The sequence below is a fragment of the Hordeum vulgare genome, chromosome 6H, assembly GCF_904849725.1.
Source record: "Hordeum vulgare subsp. vulgare chromosome 6H, MorexV3_pseudomolecules_assembly, whole genome shotgun sequence".
NCBI lineage: Eukaryota > Viridiplantae > Streptophyta > Magnoliopsida > Poales > Poaceae > Hordeum > Hordeum vulgare.
Window position 1 is genome coordinate 354,881,442 of NC_058523.1, and position 20,064 is coordinate 354,901,505.

Consider the following 20,064-nt stretch of genomic DNA (forward strand, 5'->3'; position numbering starts at 1 on the left):
TAAAAAGTTATTCATATATTATTTAACATTTTTAGTCTACAATGTATATATATGTGTATAATTTTTTCTATGTACAATACACACTCTCTGTATGGTCCTAAAAAAAGATAAAAGAGACATGAAAAAAACATTAACAGAAAAATAAACCCAATACGAGCCTAAATAAACAATAGGAGAAAACATAGACCAGAGCACGCGCGGCGAGAAAGAAAATTTATAGTCGCGAGGGTGGGGAGACTAAATTTTCGAGACTGCACATTTAACCCTAGTTCCCATTCCCCATTTCCCATCTCCCGTACAAACCATCAGCCGCCCCTAGTTCACCTATCCTCCTCACGTTGCTCCAGGTCGTCACTGACCGCGCCGGTGCTAAACCTGTAAACCACCTCGCGTCGGGCCCCTCCTCGTCTATGCCGAGCCGGGTGCCTCCCCATCTATCCCATGCCGGCCCCTCCCCGTCTTCCCACGCCATGCCCCTCCCGATTCAGATCTAGCTTCATCCAGCGGTAAGCCAACGTGACGCGCATGGATCCAGCATCATCTGGCAGTGGGCACAGATCCAGCTCCATCCAGTGGTAAGCCAACGTGAGTGAGGAATTACCCAGCCCCCCACACTCTTCTACTCATCTAGTTGTTCGTTTGGATTGAGTTATTAAACACTTTCTTATTTGGGTTGGGGATCTACAGGTCTATCTCGTATGGATGAATGGTCAATGGCAAGACGGAGCAGAACACGGACGTGTCCTTCACACTTGACGACGGCACCGGCCGCACCGATTTCATCAGATGGTGAGTGCAGCTCAGCAAATGGCTTGCTTGTACTTGAGTTCCGGATGTATATTAAAGGGTACATTTTTACACCTTTTTTGGATTCCATTGATGGATGTTGAATGTGGGATTTGTCCAATGCCGCAACTTCAATCTTCACTAGATGGAAATGTTGTTGGCTGTTAGTACCACAGTGCAAGAAATCCAATAATGGGAAATAAACGTGCAGGTTCTTAACCATCTTCAATTAATTCTGTAATTAAGTTCCAAGTTGAACGTGGTTTCCTCATAGACTATTGATTAACCAATCGCCCTTGGATAAGCTGGTTGTCCTCCAACCTGAAAATAAAGGGAAAAAATCTGCTTCAGATTTAGGAGTGTTTGATCGTCTATATAGTGCATTTATTCATTCTCAAAATTTCAGTGTGATGACTAGCATATTGTCTACTTTTTAGTGTTAAGTCGCGGCACATACTAAAAAAAATAGTTAATCAATGGTGTGCTAAGTTAAACTAAAATGTCATTTCAAGTGACCGCACCTTCGTTATAGACATATCAAAAGAGGCGTGCTATGTAATTGCAGTGACTTATTTGGCTGCCCTGCACCTGCAATTTGGAGCATCCAGCTCAAAAATATAAATAAGAAATACAGAAGTAATAAGCCTATCGTTGGTAAGTGCAACCAAAATGCCAGTGATATGACTTACCCAAGCAATTTAGTATCCAGAGGCACGGCATCTACATGGATGGAAACATATTACACTGCGGATCAATGAAATTAGGAAGAAAATTCAATTTGGAATATAGTACAGAAGGCAACATTAAGAGAATAAACGCTCATCTCCGCCATTTTTTCTAAGCTTCAAGCAGGGCAAGGATCTCAGATTATACCAGCATAAACTCCTGTACATAGGTAAAAGACTATTTATGTAACTAATAAGCCTCCTCTTTTCAGGTACACTGTAAGTTTGCCTCTATAATAAATCAGGATCCAAACTATGGCGCCAGAGGGACACAACAATACATTTTCTTCCTGCGTCTGAATCTAATCAAACGAGCAAAAATAAGCTGATGCGACTCAATGGTAAATCGTATGCCTATACCTTCATGCATATTCGATATTTCTTTACAGTACTAAGACTAAACATCTTGACAAGTACCACTTCTCTTTTGATCTCTGTCGCAAACAAAAACAACTTCGTCATATGATTCGCAAAAAAAAACCTTCCACTATCAATAATAAATATCTAAAGCAATCCCACAGATTGCTGAAATATGTACAAGGGATGCCTCACGCCCGCTAGGCCACACCACCACCCACTAGAGTAGCCTCTGATGTTGGTCTTGAGATCTGTCAATAGTTTCATATTCGAACTCCATTTGCATAACACGCAACTAATATGAGTTGATGATGTTAAGTAACCACAGTGTGCGCTGACGCACAGTGCATCAGGTTTTGCGCAGCCTCGTTACTCATCATAACATGGCGCATGTACCTCGGTCAAGTGTGTCCATCTTATTCTGAACACATAAATATTTTGGATCATTTTTATTTCTGTATATCTCTATTTGAACAGGCTAAATAACTTTTCAAATGTCTATAGTTATGTGGTTACTCATGATTCTGAGTGCAACATGACATATCTAGTGGCATCTGAACCAACTAGCTGATGTTTGCGATTGGCTTTTATATATTGCTATACAAGGTTGTTCAGACCAGCCAATAGCAATAGAAAATAGCTGGCATTTCTGGTTTGTGTCATCATTGCATGAGAAAAATGTCTGGCATGTCTGTTGTACAATGAACATACCATGTACCATGTCAGCTATCACGACTTTAGTTAGCAATAACTACAGAAGGGTGTAGTTTGCCATTCCTTCCTGTAAAACTACCAGAGATTACTTCTAGACCAATCATGTGTTATTGGTGCTATTAGATGTAACAGCTGAATATGTGAAAATACGATAAATGCGCACATGCCCACCTAGGTGGCGCCACCAGGTGGTGCCCCAGCCTCTAGTACATGCAAAGATATGCGTAGTCACAGCTCAATACACTATCATTGTTGGAGGATTAAATAGTTCTAATTTATTTATTACTTGTACATTGTAATATCTGATTATTTTGTATGCTTTCTTATGTTTGATTATTTGAATTGCCAGGATGATCTGAAGCACCCAAAAGAAGTAGAGGAAAAGTCAGGAGGAGGGAACAAGAAGCTTCGGTTATCATTGATGTTATGTGTGATCAATAAAAACTTGTGCTTCTCATCCAATCTTTGTTGAACTATGTTGATGTGTGATTATGCACTTGTTGGGCCCTTTTGCTGTGCACCTACACTTGTAGAACTATTTTGTTGTGCACTTGTTGGTCCTTAAATCTTTATGTGTAGAGGAGTCGATAGATGATGTATTGTAATTCATGTGATGTGCTACTGAAATGAAATATATACAACTAATTTGCAATCTTTTATTCTTTTGTACTTGTTTTTTAATGGGCCTATCCTGAGATATACATGCTTTTGGCAAAATAATGCATCAGCCAAAACAACTTAGACATTTTTAATAATAAAATAGTATTGGTGGAGACCCATGTAGACAATATTATTGAATTGGGCTGTGAAATTTATGATGATTTCATTTGGTCACTAGCAATGCCATGTCAGCATAGCCACGTCAGATCCTACGTGGCTGACACAAATGAGTAATGACCAAACCAAAATTTTGGTCAATACAGCTTTATGACCAAAATTTTAAAAAGGTCAAGTTTGTTCATTCTTGACAGCCAACTGTTGACCTTGTAAATTTGGTCAAAAAAAGGTCAATAAACAACAACAATGACGAATCAATGACCAATATAGGGAGTCATAATTGAACTTATTTCTTGTAGTGTATAGACAACTTAAACATAACTCCAATAAAATTGCCAACTATGTGCGTAACCGTGACTGTCCCCTTCGAATACCTCACTTCGACCGGGAACACGGTGGGGTTATGATTGACGTAAGTAGGTGTCCAGGATCACTTAGTGATCAGCTAAACATCGACCGCTAGTATCGACCACCTTCAATACATATTCTACGTAAGTTAGCCACCATATATGCTTAGGATGTTGCAACCTAAATACTCCACCTTCCTTACCTAATAACTTGACTAGATCTGGCATCGAGGTCATAGATTGTTGAGTCCCCGTGGCTCACAGATTCCTTCAAAACCCCAACAGGTTTAGGTACCCCCGAGACAGGTGATCCCGACGGCACACAGGTGGCGTGGCAGTACGATGAGGAGAACGACCGCCTGTACGTGAACTATCCAGAAGACTGAGGCGTGGTCGTGATCGTGGGCAAGCATGCAGGGTAGCATAGTCATTTCTCATGTTTTGTAGTCCGTAGCGGAACTACCTTGTTTGGATGCCTGTTGTAACTCTGATATATTTATGAGATGACAGTTGAATCCCTTATTGTCATTCTACTATTATTATGTATGTGCTATGTTACCATGCTTGCGAAACGCTTATATGCGCTTCTTTCCAATTCAGGGCCTCGTTCCCTAAATCGGAAAGGATCGAATCTTAGTCGTTACATTCATGTACCTCATGAATGAAGTCTTCATGGAATACCTAGATAAGTTTGTTGTCGTCTTCATCAATGACATATTAATCTTCCAAAAATTCGAAGAAGAGCACGAGCAACACTTGAGGCTGGTGTTGGAAAAACTTCGAGAGCACCAACTTTATGCCAATTTTAGAAAATGTGAATTCTGGCTGCGCAAAGTTGGATTCTTGGGTCATACCATGATGGTAGATGGATTGGCAGTCGATCCCGCCAAGATTACTACAGTAACCAACTAGGAGTCGCGAATCGATGTGAAGGAAGTTAGAAGCTTGCTCGGACTCGCGGGATAATACCGCATGTTCATGGAAGGGTTCTCCCGCATCACCCGACCAATGACTCAACTCTTGAAGAAGGGCAAAAAGTTCGAATAGACGCCGGAGTGCGAAGAAAGCTTCCAAGAACTCAAGAAGAGATTGACCACCGCCCCGGTATTGGCCACTCCAGATATCAATAAGGAGTTTGCGATATACTATGATGCTTCAAGAATCAGGCTCGGTGGCGTTCTGATGCAAGACGGTAGAGTCATGGCTTATCTGTCACGACAACTGCGCGTGCATGAAGAAAACTACACCACTCATGATATCAAGTTGGTAGTTGTAGTTCATGCCTTGAAGACATGGCGGCATTACCTACTCTGGAAGCGATGCGAAATATACACCGACCACAAGAGTCTAAAGTATAGTTTTACCCAAAAGGATTTGAATATGAGGCAGGGAAGGTGGTTGGAACTGATTAAAGACTATGACCTCAGCATTCAAAACAACCCCGGTAAGACCAATGTGGTTGCCGATGCCTTGAGCCGAAAGGCTTGCACCTTGAATGCTATGATAAATGAAACGCTACCTGCCCTATATGAAGAGCTGGAGAGCTTCGGGTTAGAGGTGGTGGAACAAGCATTAAACAGAGCCAGAAGGGACACGAGAGCATCGAAGGAATCAAGAAGAAGATCAAGGAAGGTAAGGCCCTAGGGTTCTCAGTGGATGAACAAGGAGTTGTGTGGTTTGGGAAACGTTTATGCGTACCCAACTAGGCTGAACTCAAGAACTTAATCTTGCAAGAGGCCCGCGATACTCCCTACTCAATCCAGCCTGGTGGGACCAAGATGTATCAAGACCTCAAAGAAATATTCTAGTGGCATGGCATGAAGCGGGAAATAACTTCATATGTCGTCAAGTGCGACGTATGCCAGCAGGTCAAAGCTGAGCACAAGCGACCTGCTGGGCTGCTACAACCTCTCCAAGTGCCCAAATGGAAGTGGGATAAAGTCAGTGTGGAATTCATCACTAGTCTACCCATATCTAGTAGAGGTCATGCCTCCATATGGGTCATTGTCGATCACCTGACCAAAGTCTCACACTTCCTTCCTGTCAGCACAGCTTATGGTGGCGACAAGATAGCTAGTCTCTACATTGAGCGTATTGTGAGCCTCCATGGAGTTCCCAAGGAGATTGTGTCCGACCGAGGCACGCAGTTCACCTCAAGGTTCTGGAGAGAAGTTGCAAGAAGCTCTGGGAACTAACCTCTCCTTCAGCACCGCCTTCCACCCATAGACGGGCGGACAGACGGAGCGAGTAAATCAGATATTGGACGATATGCTCTGCGCTTGTGTCTTGGCACATGGAACCAAATGGGAAGACTGTCTTCCTTTCACTGAGTTTTCATACAACAACAACTATCAGTCCAGTCTCCAAATGGCTCCATTTGAAGTGTTATACGTACGTAAGTGCCGCACTCCGCTCAAGTGATCCGAAACAAGTGATTGGCTGATTTTCAAGCCAAGTGTCCTCCATGAAGCTGAAGAAAAGGTGCAACTTGTCAGGGAGCACCTAAATGATGCGAAGTCGCGGCAAAAGAGCTATGCAGATTACCACTGCAGGGAAGTGGAGGTCAACCCCGGAGACCATGTGTACCGCCGCGTCACACCTCTCAAGGGGACTGAGTGTTTCCACATCAAGGAGAAACTTGCTCCACCATACATTGGACCTTTTAAGATCACGACAAGGCGTGGAGAAGTTGCTTACCAGTTGGAGCTACCCCGAGAACGTTCGGGTGAGCACAACGTCTTCCACGTGTCACAACTTCGGAAGTGCCTTCAAGCGCCGAACTGTCCAGATCTTTATAAGGACATCGACCATCAAGACATTTACTTTCAGCCTCAGCTCACCTACCGCGAGAGACCGATCCGCATCCTGGACGAAGCCGAACGTTGTACCAGAAGTCGCACCATCAAGTACTTCAAGGTCGAGTAGAGGAACCACACCAAAGCGGAAAAAACACGGGAGCGTGAAGACTATCTCAGATCTGAATTTCCGTACCTTTTTAGCACCTAGCTTAGGAATCTCGGGGACGAGATTCTTGTAAGGGGTATAGGTGTGTCACACTGTGTTTTCACTTTGCCTCAAGTGTAGTCTTTTCAAATTTGGATTTAATTCAAACCTTTAAGCAAATGATGTGAGTGCCATGATTGTCATTTATTATATGTATGCTTGAGTGTATGGATCTAAAAATAATTTTTATAACATAATATTTCCTCAAAAAATACCTTCTCTCAATTTTTTAATTCAAAACCTTGCTTTGGGGTTTGCACTACAAGTCTCTCATTTGAGGGGGGTGCCTTCACCCAAATATTGTATTCTAATTCTAGCACTATTATAAGTTTCCAAAATCATAAAATAATTATTTTATAAAATATTTTCCTATTTTATTTACATATCGTTTTTGAGGCCAGAAATGGTATTTCTGACTCGAAATTTATTTTTCTACCTTAGAAAAATCTGAGAAAATTTGGAGATACTCCGAGGACATAAATTTTCCATATATAAGATTTTCATCCCCTATTTATGTTCAAAATATTTGAGCAAACCTTTGCAAACCTATTTTGTCTCTTTTGACCTATTGAAATATTTCCAAAGGAAATATTCTCAATAAATTCCAAGAAAATTCTAGCATGTTCCCCAAACTATATTTGGTGATCATGCCAAGTTTCACCTAATTCCAATGTGGTTTGGTTTGCCAAATAATCCTAAAACCCTTCCTTTTCCAGATTCAAGTTGAACCAACTCTACATTACAAAGTTTGTCGAAATGGCCTAAAACTTTGCAGCAGTGCTCAATACTGTAAATGAGGAGACCGTGCCAAGAATTGGTTTTGTGGGGATTAATTTTCTCTTATTTCCTCTTAATAAGGCAGAACTGTCCATTTGGGGGTGTTTTCAAGTTTCCATTGCCAAACTTGTCCAATGGAGCTCAAATTTCGTAGACCATCCTAATCTTGCCTAAAACTCAATCATGTTAACTTTCAGCCTCATTGGTAAAGGGTAGCTGCCCCAAACACAGATCCAACACCTTCAGCCAGATTGGTCAAACAGCATCTCGCACTCTCTACACCCACTCCCTTCTCTCCAAACTCCTAGCATAGACTGTCAGCACCACTCCTCAACTGCTGACATGTGGCCCCTCCTTGGTTCAAAGTGAGTAACCCAAAAAACCCAATTTATCTCCTGGTTAAATGCTGGCAGAGCCTCTTTAAGCACCTCCCTTTGACCAGCATTGATCTTCTCGGATCCTAGCAATCAAGGGGCATCTAACCCACCCCGGAGACATGCCAGACAAGGCCAAAGCGCGCCAGAGAACGCCAGCATACCGTGGCATGCCAAAACTACGCTCTGGACACGCTACACGGCACATACGAGGCTAGGGAGATCAGCCCCGGCCGGTTCTCACCTCCCCTTGATGTCTCACCTCGCCCCCAACAATGAACCGACTTACGATAGCCTGAGGGCTCCTTTCTTCCCCTCTCCACTGACTTAGGCGACGGGTGCCTGCGCATGCCCGATTTGGTCAGGAGGACGCGGCCCCGCATCACACCTGCATAGGTACCCCCGCTCCTCCCGCTACGTGTGCGAAGACCTAAACCACGTGCGCAAACCATGGTTTCACCCCCAAGCCCTCCCTCCCTCTCCTCCAGCCGTGGCGAAAACCACCGGCGCTCCTCCGCTTGGTGCCCCATTGCCAACCTATAAATAGGCTCCCCCCCAGTCGTTCTGGCACCTCGTTCCTCTCCTCTCGACCTTCAATCGAGCCCCTAGCACCCCCACATTAGCAAACAGAGCCCCGGTGCTCGAGATCGGCCGAGGCATCGCCGCGTCGGAGCTCCATCAATCTCGGGCTATAGGCTCGCTCTCGAGATCCTCTCACTTCCCCTCCGACCACAGCAAGCTCAGGAACCTCCTCCACCACTCCCCTGGGCTTCTATCCACTTGGAACACCCCTCTCCACCGCAACCCGAAACTCCTTCGACGAGTCTCGTCGTCGCCTCTGACATAGGTCCTCCCCGTCGGTCCCTCGACCCCTACCAGGTTGGCGAGGTCGCCACAAGCCCATTTCTAAGTTCACTTGGCAACGAGGATGTTGCACCCGCCGCCAGCGTGCCTCCCCTCCTTTCTGACCAGGGATGAAAGACGACCCCGACAAGAGGGTCCCACCCTTCGGTGGCTAGTCTCCCCCTCTCCCCCGTCTATGTCGCTGACCGCACGGGCCCGCGCGTCAGGTTTAAACCTGACGGGCGCACGCGCCTGGGTTGGATGGTTGGCTAGCAGGCCAACCAGCTAGTTGGGCCGGCCCAGCTGCTGGCCATGCCGCGCCAAGGGAAAAATCCGTTTTCTTCATTTTTAAATCTGGAGTCTTATATTATTTCTACAGGATAAAATATTTAATTAAATTCAAATAGTTTTCCACCATAATTCCTCTAAAAATATGTAGAATTTATTAGAGTTGTTGCTTAAATTTTTGTAAAGACTTTTATGCACAACATTAATTAAATACCTAGTTTGGGTATTTTTAGCTCTTGTTAATGAGATTTTAAAAATACCTTTCTACTTCAAAAAGAGAAACACGCATTTTAAAACTAAAGATACAATTTCTTAGAATAGGTTAACACTTTTAATATGAGTTTGTGGTTATTATTATTATTATTACGATGATAGATAACTCGTTTGAAAAAGGACTTGGACCTGAAGACCTTGAAGACCGTGGATACCTAGCTGATCAAGGCAAGCATCCCTTGACCATGTTTGAGAAAACATATTTATGCATGCGAAGTTGAATACTTTATTCTGGTGCATATGATCATGAAATAGTTGGTAACCCCTCGCTAGGGTGTTCCCGATGACTCCTCAGGAGCTCTTGCATTTGAGCATGACCCTACCACCTATGAGGGTCACGAAGATAAAATGTTGACAAGCAGTAGTGCTACGCATAGGATGGGAATATGCATGGTGATGGTAACACTGAGGTGATATCAAAGGTTTTTTGAAAACCCCGTCGGGTGCCACTAATGGCTGATGGTCATGGTGTTGAGCTGGATGACCACTTGAGAAAGAAGTGGTGTACCGAAAAGGTTTTGTGTGAGTGGTTTCAGAAATGGATTAGATTTATGATGTGTCGACCGTCCCAACCTTACATGTGCGACCATGATACCCCTTTATAAGACCGGGCTTTGTTGGTTACTTTGGTCGGTGCTAACAAGGATCCCGTATTACTAGCGGTGGGAGTGATATGGTCACTCTCGTGACTGGGTCGTAGCACGTAGGTCGACTATGCCGGTTTTACGTGTTCCGGGCACACCATTGGTCCCCGCATGGATGATATGGTCTTGATTTGGTGCTCGTAAGACATACATTATGTGGGTTGGGTACCAATCGAGTGGACTCTTTGTCTAGTGTCGTGAGGGGAAATCCAATGATCGGGTACTTCCTTGGGTATGTTATATACCGTGAGTAATGGATGACACGGAAGTTTCCCGGATCTCGTGGGTACATCGTACAACCTCTATATAGTGTAGAATTATTCGAATAGCCGTGTCCATGGTCAACGACAGTTGGGTAATGCTGCTTAAACTACGTCCATTCCTTTCCGCATAAAACATGTGTGTGTCTGTGTGTATAAAGTTTTTATCTCAGTAAGATGATATGACAAGTTTGGTGACTTGGCATATAGGGTGAATTCGTGGTGTTCAACCCTCAGTAGATATGTTGATATCTCTGACCCGCTCTTATGAATACCATCTAGTTATGATGCATGTCCATTCAAGCAATTGATCATGATTATTTACAATCAAAACCTGCTTTCCACAAAGGCTGCATATTACTTTATTATCGTACCAACTGAATTCTCCATATCATGGGATGTTTGCGACTACATTCAATGTACTCATTGGCTTGCCACTGGTTAGTTTATTGACTAGACATGGAGGAACCAGAGTATGAAGAAGAATTCGTCGTCAGAGACGGACACGCGAACTAGGACGTTTCCCAGTCTGAATGTCTGTTGGTTAAGGTCGATGGCATGGGTTCCCGTTTACTACCAAGTATTCCGCTAGTAGTTGTGTTGGTGTGATTGTCCTTGTTGGCCCTATCTATGTAAGACTTGACCGTCATAGTCCCTTATTGTATGGGACCTCAATTTCAGATGTAACACTCTTGTTATTCAGTATATGTGTGTTAAGTGAGCATTGATCTCAGGGATCACTCTACACGTGCATTTGGCGATCTCAACGCATAAGTCGGGGTCCTGAAACATACTTAGATCCCCCACTGGCGACAATATTTGGTACATTCTATAAATCATGTATACTGATTCCAATAACGCGGCCGAGTGCGAAGTTGTGCTAGGTGGCTTAAGGATGGCAACTTTGATGTGCGTACAAAGGCTGGAGGTACGAGGAGACTCGAACCTTGATGTCTCCCAAATCAATGGCGAATTTGATGCCAGAAATCCGAAGATGGTAGCTTATAGGAACACTTTCCTCAAAATATCTACTTAGTTTGAAGGCTTGGAGTTCCATCACGTCTCTCGGGACAATAATCAGGCCGTCGGTATCCTCGCTCGCATGGGTGCCGAACATGACCCTGATCCCAAAAATACTTTCTTCGAATGACAGTTTAAAGCTTCCTTGGTATGGCAGGACGAGCATGGGGATATGGAAACCACAAAGAAGGAGCAAAGTGCTCCTCCTATAGTTGAGCGAGATGATGAAATCATTGGTGGGTCCGCATTAGAGGAAAATCTCCCAGCTCATGCGATTACGACTATAATTGCACCATGGACCAAACCTTTTCTGGCTTATCCCCTTCGTTGGGATCTCCCTGATGAACAAACATAGGCAAGACTGATAGTTTAATGATCCAAGTCTTAAAAAGTTCATGAAGGGGAACTTTATAGAAAAAGCACTAGTAGTGTCCTCCAGCGATGCTTATCGGAAGAAGAGGTAAACAACTCTTGGCTGAAATACATGCAGGTATGGGTGACCATCACCCAGAGGCTAGAGCTCCGGTAGGCAAGGCATTCTGAGCTGGTTTCTTTTGGCCAATACCTCTAGCGGACGATCATTCACTTGTCCAACATTGTGTTGGATGTCAACTCTTCATAAACCAGAGCCACATGCCTGCAACATCTCTTCGGATAATACCAATCACTTGGTCGTTCGCGGTCCAGGGGCTACTTATGGTTGGACCTATGAAAGGAGGAACCAAGAAAAAGAAGTACTTACTAGTTATGGTTGATAAACTCACAAAGTGTATCCAAGCCAAACAAAAAATTTCTACCAAATCCGGGCCGGTCATCAAGTTTATATCCGATGTGGTTCATCATTATGGCAATCTGCACAGTCTAATCATGGATAATTGGTCCAATTTTACAGTCCAGGAGGTTAAGGACTCGTGTACGAATATGGGCATTAAGCTCAACTACGCGTCCGTCTACCACCCACAAACAAATGGACATGTGAAACGGGCTATCACTCTCGTTATGAGCGGCATTAAGCCTCGTCTTGTTCGATCTCTTAAAGAATTTGATTGTCATTGGGTAGAGGAGCTCGACTCCGTATTGTGGGGCCTTCAAACAACTCCGAACAGGTCCACGGGTTACACCCCATTTTTATGGTGTATGGGGCGTTGGCAGTCTTCCATATAACATTATCCACGATGTAGCTAGGGTGCACATGTACGAGGAAAAAGAAGCCAAGTTAGATGGACAGGATGACCTGGGCGCAATATAAGAGGAGCGCGACATAGCCTTGGCACAGTCCACCTTTTATCAATAGATGGCTCAGCGCTATCAGAGCAGGGAAGTTCAATCAAAGACATACAACATGGGCGAGCTTGTGCTATACCTCTAGTAGAAGAAAAAGAACAAACTTGCACTCAAACGGGAGGCCCCCTTCATCATTGACCACATACTTATCGTAGGGGATTATCGTCTCCTCAATGCCTCGGCCAATCATCTTTTACCAAACACCTGGAATGTGGCTCATCTTCGGCGTTTCAAGACCTAAGCCGACGCAGTTACACTTACCCATTTCCTCGTTATCTTTTTTCAATTTTTCTATACGTTTTCCTGTGTCAAACGGGGTTAGAATATCCAAGTCCATGTTCAGATTAACCAAATTGTGTCCGTGAAATTTGTAATTTTTGTAGACACCTAGGGCTTTGTAAAGCCGATAATAAAACGTTTTGTGCATCATTTCTATAATGTGTCTTCTCTTCGTGTACTTAAAGCCTGAATATGCACTAAATTTGACTTAAGATTTTGCCAAGCCGGGTTGCATGGCTCGTGTGTTTATCCTCTACGTTCCTGATTGTTTGGCTAGAGGAAAAAGGGAGCACCTCTGCGATTGTTACGACCTGGTAATCCGGATTCGTACCTTAGATGTGTGAAGCCGAAATCTAGGGTTCTTAATGATGAATTGGTCTCAAAAAGGAAGGCAATAAGAATAATTCGATGGCTAAACACGAAGGGTTAGAATCCCCAAACACACACTAGCTCCTTACAAAGTGGATGCTCGCAAAACCTCGAGAAAGGAACCTATAAAGGAACTATTTCCTTGGGAAGATGTTTCTTGCTAAGTAAAAAAGTAATATAACATTACTCCATGATAATTGTCTATCTGGTAGCACCAATTGGCCGGATTGCCTTGTTCCCCGAACAGTTTACCTATTTCAGAGGTTACATAGTACAGAACACTTCCTGATGGTTAACTAGGAAGGTAGAGGCAGATGGTTGGTTAAGAGAGCATTAACACATCAGATGGAGAATTGCAAATACTTAGTTACATAAAATCATGTGCTCGGTTGTTGATCTAAGTTATCTGTTGTTGTATCTAGGCAGCAATCTTGGTGCGAGAAGCGTGCGGCGGGCATTACTTGGTCGTAAACTAGGTTAAGAGGCACCTCTTGATCGTTGGGACCAGCTGATGGCACCCTCTGGCAATGGCTAGACGAATGCTATTCTTGACTGCTCAACAATTAGAAACTGTCTTGCAATAACCCACCAGCGCGTGGGATCGAGGCAATTTTCAAGGGTAGAGTATTCAACCCAAATTTGTTGATTCGCCAATAGGAAGTGAGAGGATACTCTCAAGTATTAGCAGCTGAATGTGTCAGATTCAACCACACGTGAAAGATTAATATCTACAAACAAAGTATCAACAACAAAGTAGCAGGAGAGCAAGTAACAGCAACAACAACAGCAGCAAGTAACAGCAATAGCAAGTAGCAACAATAGCAAGTAACAACAGAGCAATAGTAGCAAGTAACAGTAGCAGAGCAAAACAAACAGCAGCAGTGGGACAAACTCGTTGGCAATGGGTCGGTGATTTGTTTGGATGATATTCATCATGCAACAGTTATAAAACAGAGAGATATGTGGCTAGCTCTCCTTCGTCAATGTGATGTAGGCATGCATTCCATGTGTCGTCATACGTGCTTAGGGAAAACAACTTGCATGACATCTATTGTCCATCCTTCCCGTGGCAGCGGGGTACAAAAGGAAACTACGGGATATTAAGGTTCTCCTTTTAATAAAGAATCGGACCAACGCATTAGCACTTGGTGATCAGATGAACTCCTCAAACTATGGTCATCACCGGGAGTGGTTCCGGTTATTGTCACTCCGGGGTTGCCGGGTCATAACACATAGTAGGTAACTACAACTTGCAAGATTGGATCTAAAACACACATATATTGGTGACAACATAATAATTTCAGATCTGAAATCATGGCACTCAGGCCCTAGTGAAAAGCATTAAGCATCGCAAAGTAGTAGCAACATCAATCTCAGAACATAGTGGATACTAGGGATCAATCCCCGTCAAAACTCACTCGATTACATGATAGATCTCATCCTACTCATCACCGCCTAGCGAGCCTACGAATAGATTACTCACGAACGATGAAGAGCTTCATGGAATTGGAGAGGGAAGAAGCTTGATGATGACGATGGCTACGATTTCCCCCCTCTGGAGCCCAAAACGGACTCTAGATCTGCCTTCCAGATGAAGAACAGGATGTGGCGGCGCCTCCGTATCGCAAACGCGACGAAATCTTCTCTCTTGATTTTTTTCTGGGACGAAAGTGAATTTATAGAGGTGAGTTTGGGGGCGCCAGAGCCACGTGGGCCCCACAAGCTTGCTAGCCGCCACTAGGGAGTGGCGGCTACAGGGCTTGTGGCCCACTGGCCCATCCCCTCCGGTGGATCTTTGCGCAGGTATTTTTCATATTTTCCAAAAATATTCTTCGTAAATTTTCAGGACGTTCTGAAAACTTTCATTTCTGCACAAAAACAACACCAAGGCAATTCTGCTGAAAACAACGTCACTCCAGGTTAGTTCTATTCAAATCATGCAAATTATAGTCCAAAACAAGGGCAAAAGAGTTTGGAAAAGTAGATACGATGGAGACGTATCAACTCCCCCAAGCTTAAAACATTGCTTGTCCTCAAGCAACTCAGTTGACAAACTGAGAGAGAAAGAAAAACTTTGACAAGCTCCATTTGATCTTGTTGTTGCAACTATGTCTAACTCATAACCAGAATTTCAGCAAGATCACAAGTTAACCACATAAGCAAGTGACTCAAAGGTCTCACGGTAAACTAATATCAATGGCATAATCATCTAACGAGCAAATAATAATGAGTTTCAACTACCAAAACTTCAATCAAAACAAGCATGAAGCAATATGAATAGGTGGTATCTCGCTAGCTCTTTCTGAGACCGCAAAGCATAAATGCAAAGCACTTCCAAAGATCAAGGGCTGACTAAACATTCTAATTCATAACAACGAAGATCCAGCCATAGTCATACTCAATATCAATCAAAAGCAAAGCATAAAAATGACAGAGGTGCTCTCTAATTGGTGCTTATACAAGAAGAGGATGACTCAACAGGAAAATAAATCGGCAGGCCCTTCGCAGAGGGAAGCATTGATTTGCAGAGGTGCCAAAGCTCAAGCTTTGAAAACGAAGATAATAATTTTGGGTGGCATGCTTTCATTGTCAACGCAATGACCAAGAGTTCTCAATATCTTCCATTCTATTCATGCTATAGGCGGTTCCCAAACACAAAAGTAAAGTTTTAACTCCACCACCACCAATCAATATCACTCCACGGCCAGCCGAATCCTCGGGTACCGTCCATACTAACATCAATCTGGGGGGAGTCTTGTTTTATAGTTATGTTTTTGATTTAAGCGTGGAAATGGCCATTCCAATTACCGGCCCCTTTCTCGTGAATGACAGTGAATAAACACATGTCGAGGATAACACTCCTAGCATGGAAGATACCAATAGCCCCCTGTCACCACATGAGCGGTTCGGTCATGCAAAACAGATTATTTCTTGAAGGTTTAGAGAGTGGTACATGCAAATTTACTTGGAATGGCAGGTAGATACCGCAAATACGTAGGTATGGTGGACTCTCATGGAAAAACTTTTGGGTTTATGGAAGTGGATGAACAAGCAGTATTCCGCTTTGTACAAGTGAAGACTAGCAAAAGACTGGGAAGCGACCCACTAGAGAGCGACAACAGTCATCAAGATGCAATGAGTTTGACTAACATTGAATGCAAGCATGAACAAGATATAAATCACCATGAACACGAACATCATAGAGGCTATGTTGATTTTGTTTCAACTACATGCATGAACATGCGCCAAGTCAAGCCACTCGAATCATTCAAAGGAGAATGCGATCCTATCATACCACATCATAGTCATCTCAAAATCTATGTTGGCATTCAAGACAAACCATGATGAGCTCTCAGCTAGTTAAGCATGGCATCAGAAACTATGATCTCTAAGTTGTCATTGCAAACATGGTTCTCTCACAACAAAGCTGAATCATGCATGACAAGCTAGTCATATTTACAAAAACAAAATAGATAGAGTTCATACCAGCATTTCCAGCCTCAGTCACTTCATCATATATCATCATTATTGCCTTTCACTTGCACGATCGAACGATGTGAATAATAATAAGAGCGCTCGCGCATTGGACAAAGCTGAATCTGCAGGCAAACACAAAGGAGAAGACAAAGTAATATGTCTCTTTGAAAGCTAAACAGGTATGCATGCAAGAGCCACTAAACATTGTACCCAATATCTTCTACCTTGACCCAAAGAAAAAGAAAACTATTTACATGAGAAAGCTCCCAACAAGCAAAAGAAGAAAGAAAATCTTTTTGGGTTTTCTCAAAAGGACACAAAACAAGAAAACGAAAAATAAACTAGCATGGATAATACAGTGGCAAAGTGTAAACACCGGCTAACAAAGCGAAAGCATAAGCATGAATGTAAGGTCGGTGAGAACACGTACTCCCCCAAGCTTAGGCTTTTGGCCTAGCTTGGGCTACTCGCATGGTGGGAAATAACGAGCTCCGGGATACTCCGGAGGAGACTGTGGATGCCACTGTTGTGTGAGCTCCTGTGGCTCCCACTGATAAACTGGCGTCTGGTACTCTACTGGCGGCTCGGGCACGGGCACCTGTGGTTGGGCCAAGCCCCAATATGCGTAGATGTCCGAGGGCATAATAGTGTACCTTGCCTGCATGAAGAACGAACAAAGAAGGAGAACGCAAAGTAATAGTCTCTCGAGTACCCTCACTAAATACCAGGTTATAAATCATCTCTCTACTAGCATCTCTGTCCAGAAAATCATGGCGAACCATGCTGTCATAATACTGATATTTCTCAGGGAGAAGCATCTCTCCTTCCTCTCCCAGTCTAATGGGTATCTCGAAGTGTCTGGCAAGACGGGCAGCGTAGATACCTCCATAGACGACACCCTTGGAACGGTTGGTGTTCAACCGCTGGGCTACTATAGCACCTAGGCTATAAGTCTCATCGTTATAAAGGCCTTCTCGCAAAACCGCAAGGTCTGGAGAACTAAGTGATCCAGCCTCCCCACGGCCAATCAAACATTTTCCCACAAATAGTGAGAAGTTCCAAAGTACAGGAAAATGCATGCTAGCAATTCTAGCACGAGACACTCCTCTCTCCTCTCCAACAGCAATAGTACCAATGAAATCCTCCAAGTCCCGTGGACGAGGGTCACGGATATCCCCAACATAAGGTAATTTGGATACATTGCAAAAATCCTGTAGCGTCATGCACTGGGGGACATCGTATATCATGAACTCAACCATGGGAGGATTTTTCCTTGGATAAAAGTTGAAGCTTTGTACGAACATATTAGTGAGGAGGAGGTATTGCAGACACTTATCTTCAACGAACGCAGTAAGACCTGCGTTCTCCACCAAGTAATAAAAGTCTTCATAAAGCCCAGCGGCGCGCAAAAATTCATCCCTTGGCCACTCGCACGCTCGAACTTCTGTGACTCGAGGAACCACGTACTTGGGGTGGTTCTTCTCATCCTCCTTGGGGTTACGACTTGAATAGCCTCTCAAGAACCTCCTTATCTTTTCCTTTTTCTAGCTCTGAAAAATTCTGAAATTTTTAGAGACTTCGAAAGAAAAGTGAATAAAGATTAACCCAACTTGTAGCAACTACTCCTACTAGTGCCTAGAGATCATATCACGTGCTAAAACTACTTGGGACCAGCTAAGTCAACATTTCTAGCTCAAGAGCAAGGTCACCAATGTAGCAAGAATACGTGAATGATAAAACACTAGAGCAAAAACTAATTGGACCAATGGAGGAGTCACTTACTAAGGAGTAATTTCCCCAAAACTGTTCGGAGAATGGTGCTTTGAGAAAGGAGATCGAAAATCACAGCCAAATGAGCAAGAACACGGGTTTGAGCTGCTTAACATATTTTTGTGGAGGTGGAAGAAGAGGATGGGAGCTGGAATGAGTGGAGGGGGTGTGATACGTCTCAAATGTATCTATAATTTTTTATGGCTTCATGCTGTTATCTTGTCATCATTGGATGTTTTATGTACCTTTTATATATTTTTTTGGGACTAACTTATAAATTCAGTGCCAAGTGCTAGTTCCTGTTTTTTCTGTGTTTTTGGCTCTTTTCTGTCACAGCCCTAGATTATATCTTGCAGTTAGTTGCATCATTAAGCATTCATGAATGCATTCAAATCAATTTTTTTCAAATTTGGATGATTTACAAATGGGGATGACTAAACTCTAACACCAAACAACATCCAAATAGGTTCAACAAGAGAAAAATCCTAGCTACTCTATATTCAAAACAAAACCCTAGCAACTCTATATGCAAAACAATTCAAAAGTGGTGACAAATCAATGAACCAAAATGGTTTTCATAAAAGTCCATCATTTTTGATAAATGTTGGAAAGAAAATATCAGGGGTGATATATATTTTCAAAATAATTTTGGAATTTTATTTTAAACTCAAAAGCCACTGAAATCAATTAATTAATTGATTCCAAATACTTCCTAGTTTTATAAAATGTTGAAACTATTTTTGTGGCATTGATTATTTTTACTACTGTCGCATAATACTATTCTAGGATTTTATAAAATGATAAAATGTTTTATTAAAATCCTAAACCTAAATGCCAGAAAGAAAATAAAACAAAATTAGAAAAAAGGAGAGAGAGAAACTAACCTGGCCCAGGAAGGAGATTGCCCAGCCCACTGGCCTTTGCCAGTCATCTTCTACCTCTGCCAAAAGGGAGAGGCGAGATGAGGCACGGTGCCGGGCGAGCCAGCTCCTGCTTCGCGCTGGCGGCCACCCACGCATCCATATCCGTCTGCGGCCACCACCTAGACCCCTGAGATCATCCCCCCCTCTCCAGTCTCTCCCCTATCTCTCTGCTTCTCCCTCCCCCATGGACTCCAGCGAGGCCGTCGCCGCCGATCGTCGTAGCCGTGGCCACGAGCCCCCTCTAGCCCAACTGCTGTGCCCCAAAGCCCCACCGTGCTCCTCCTCGTCCCCTGGAAGAAGGAATCAAGCTCGGAGGCCCCCTGTCATCGCCTCGCCGCCATCTTCTCCACCTCTGGCCGCCGGACCTTCCACGTCGACTCGCGCCAACCAAAGTGTCCCCGAGCTCGTCGTCTGCTCCAATCGAATCACTGTGAGCTCCGGATCCGTTTCCCCCTTGCCTCATCGCCGTTCCCCTATCCTAGCACCCCGTGCCACCAGGGTCCCGACAGCTTTGGTATCAAAGCTTGACTGCCTGTAGGATAACCAAGCCAAACTGGTCGATGTTGTGTCTAGCAACTCTTTAGTTATATAAGGGAATTGTTGTGGAAGGGAACATAAGGCTCTTTTTACTCCTTTCCTTGTGTCATTCTTATTCTGAGTCACCCTTTTCTTTATTCTACGGGGTTTAAAAATTAGGCTTCTCATCTATTCATTAGGATGACGAGTTAATATGTTGGAGACTTATAGAGAAGTTGTTGTCTTCCTTGATCAGTG

General features: G+C 43.6%; 1 long non-coding RNA gene across 1 annotated transcript; it reads left to right on the forward strand.

The window, feature by feature from the left end:
• The first annotated feature begins 292 nt into the window (after positions 1 to 292).
• LOC123403612 lies at positions 293 to 3,241 on the forward strand. Its single transcript, XR_006611514.1, has 4 exons — positions 293 to 585; positions 688 to 789; positions 1,724 to 1,852; positions 2,932 to 3,241. It is a non-coding gene; the product is annotated as an uncharacterized LOC123403612 (long non-coding RNA).
• Positions 3,242 to 20,064: the final 16,823 nt, after the last annotated feature.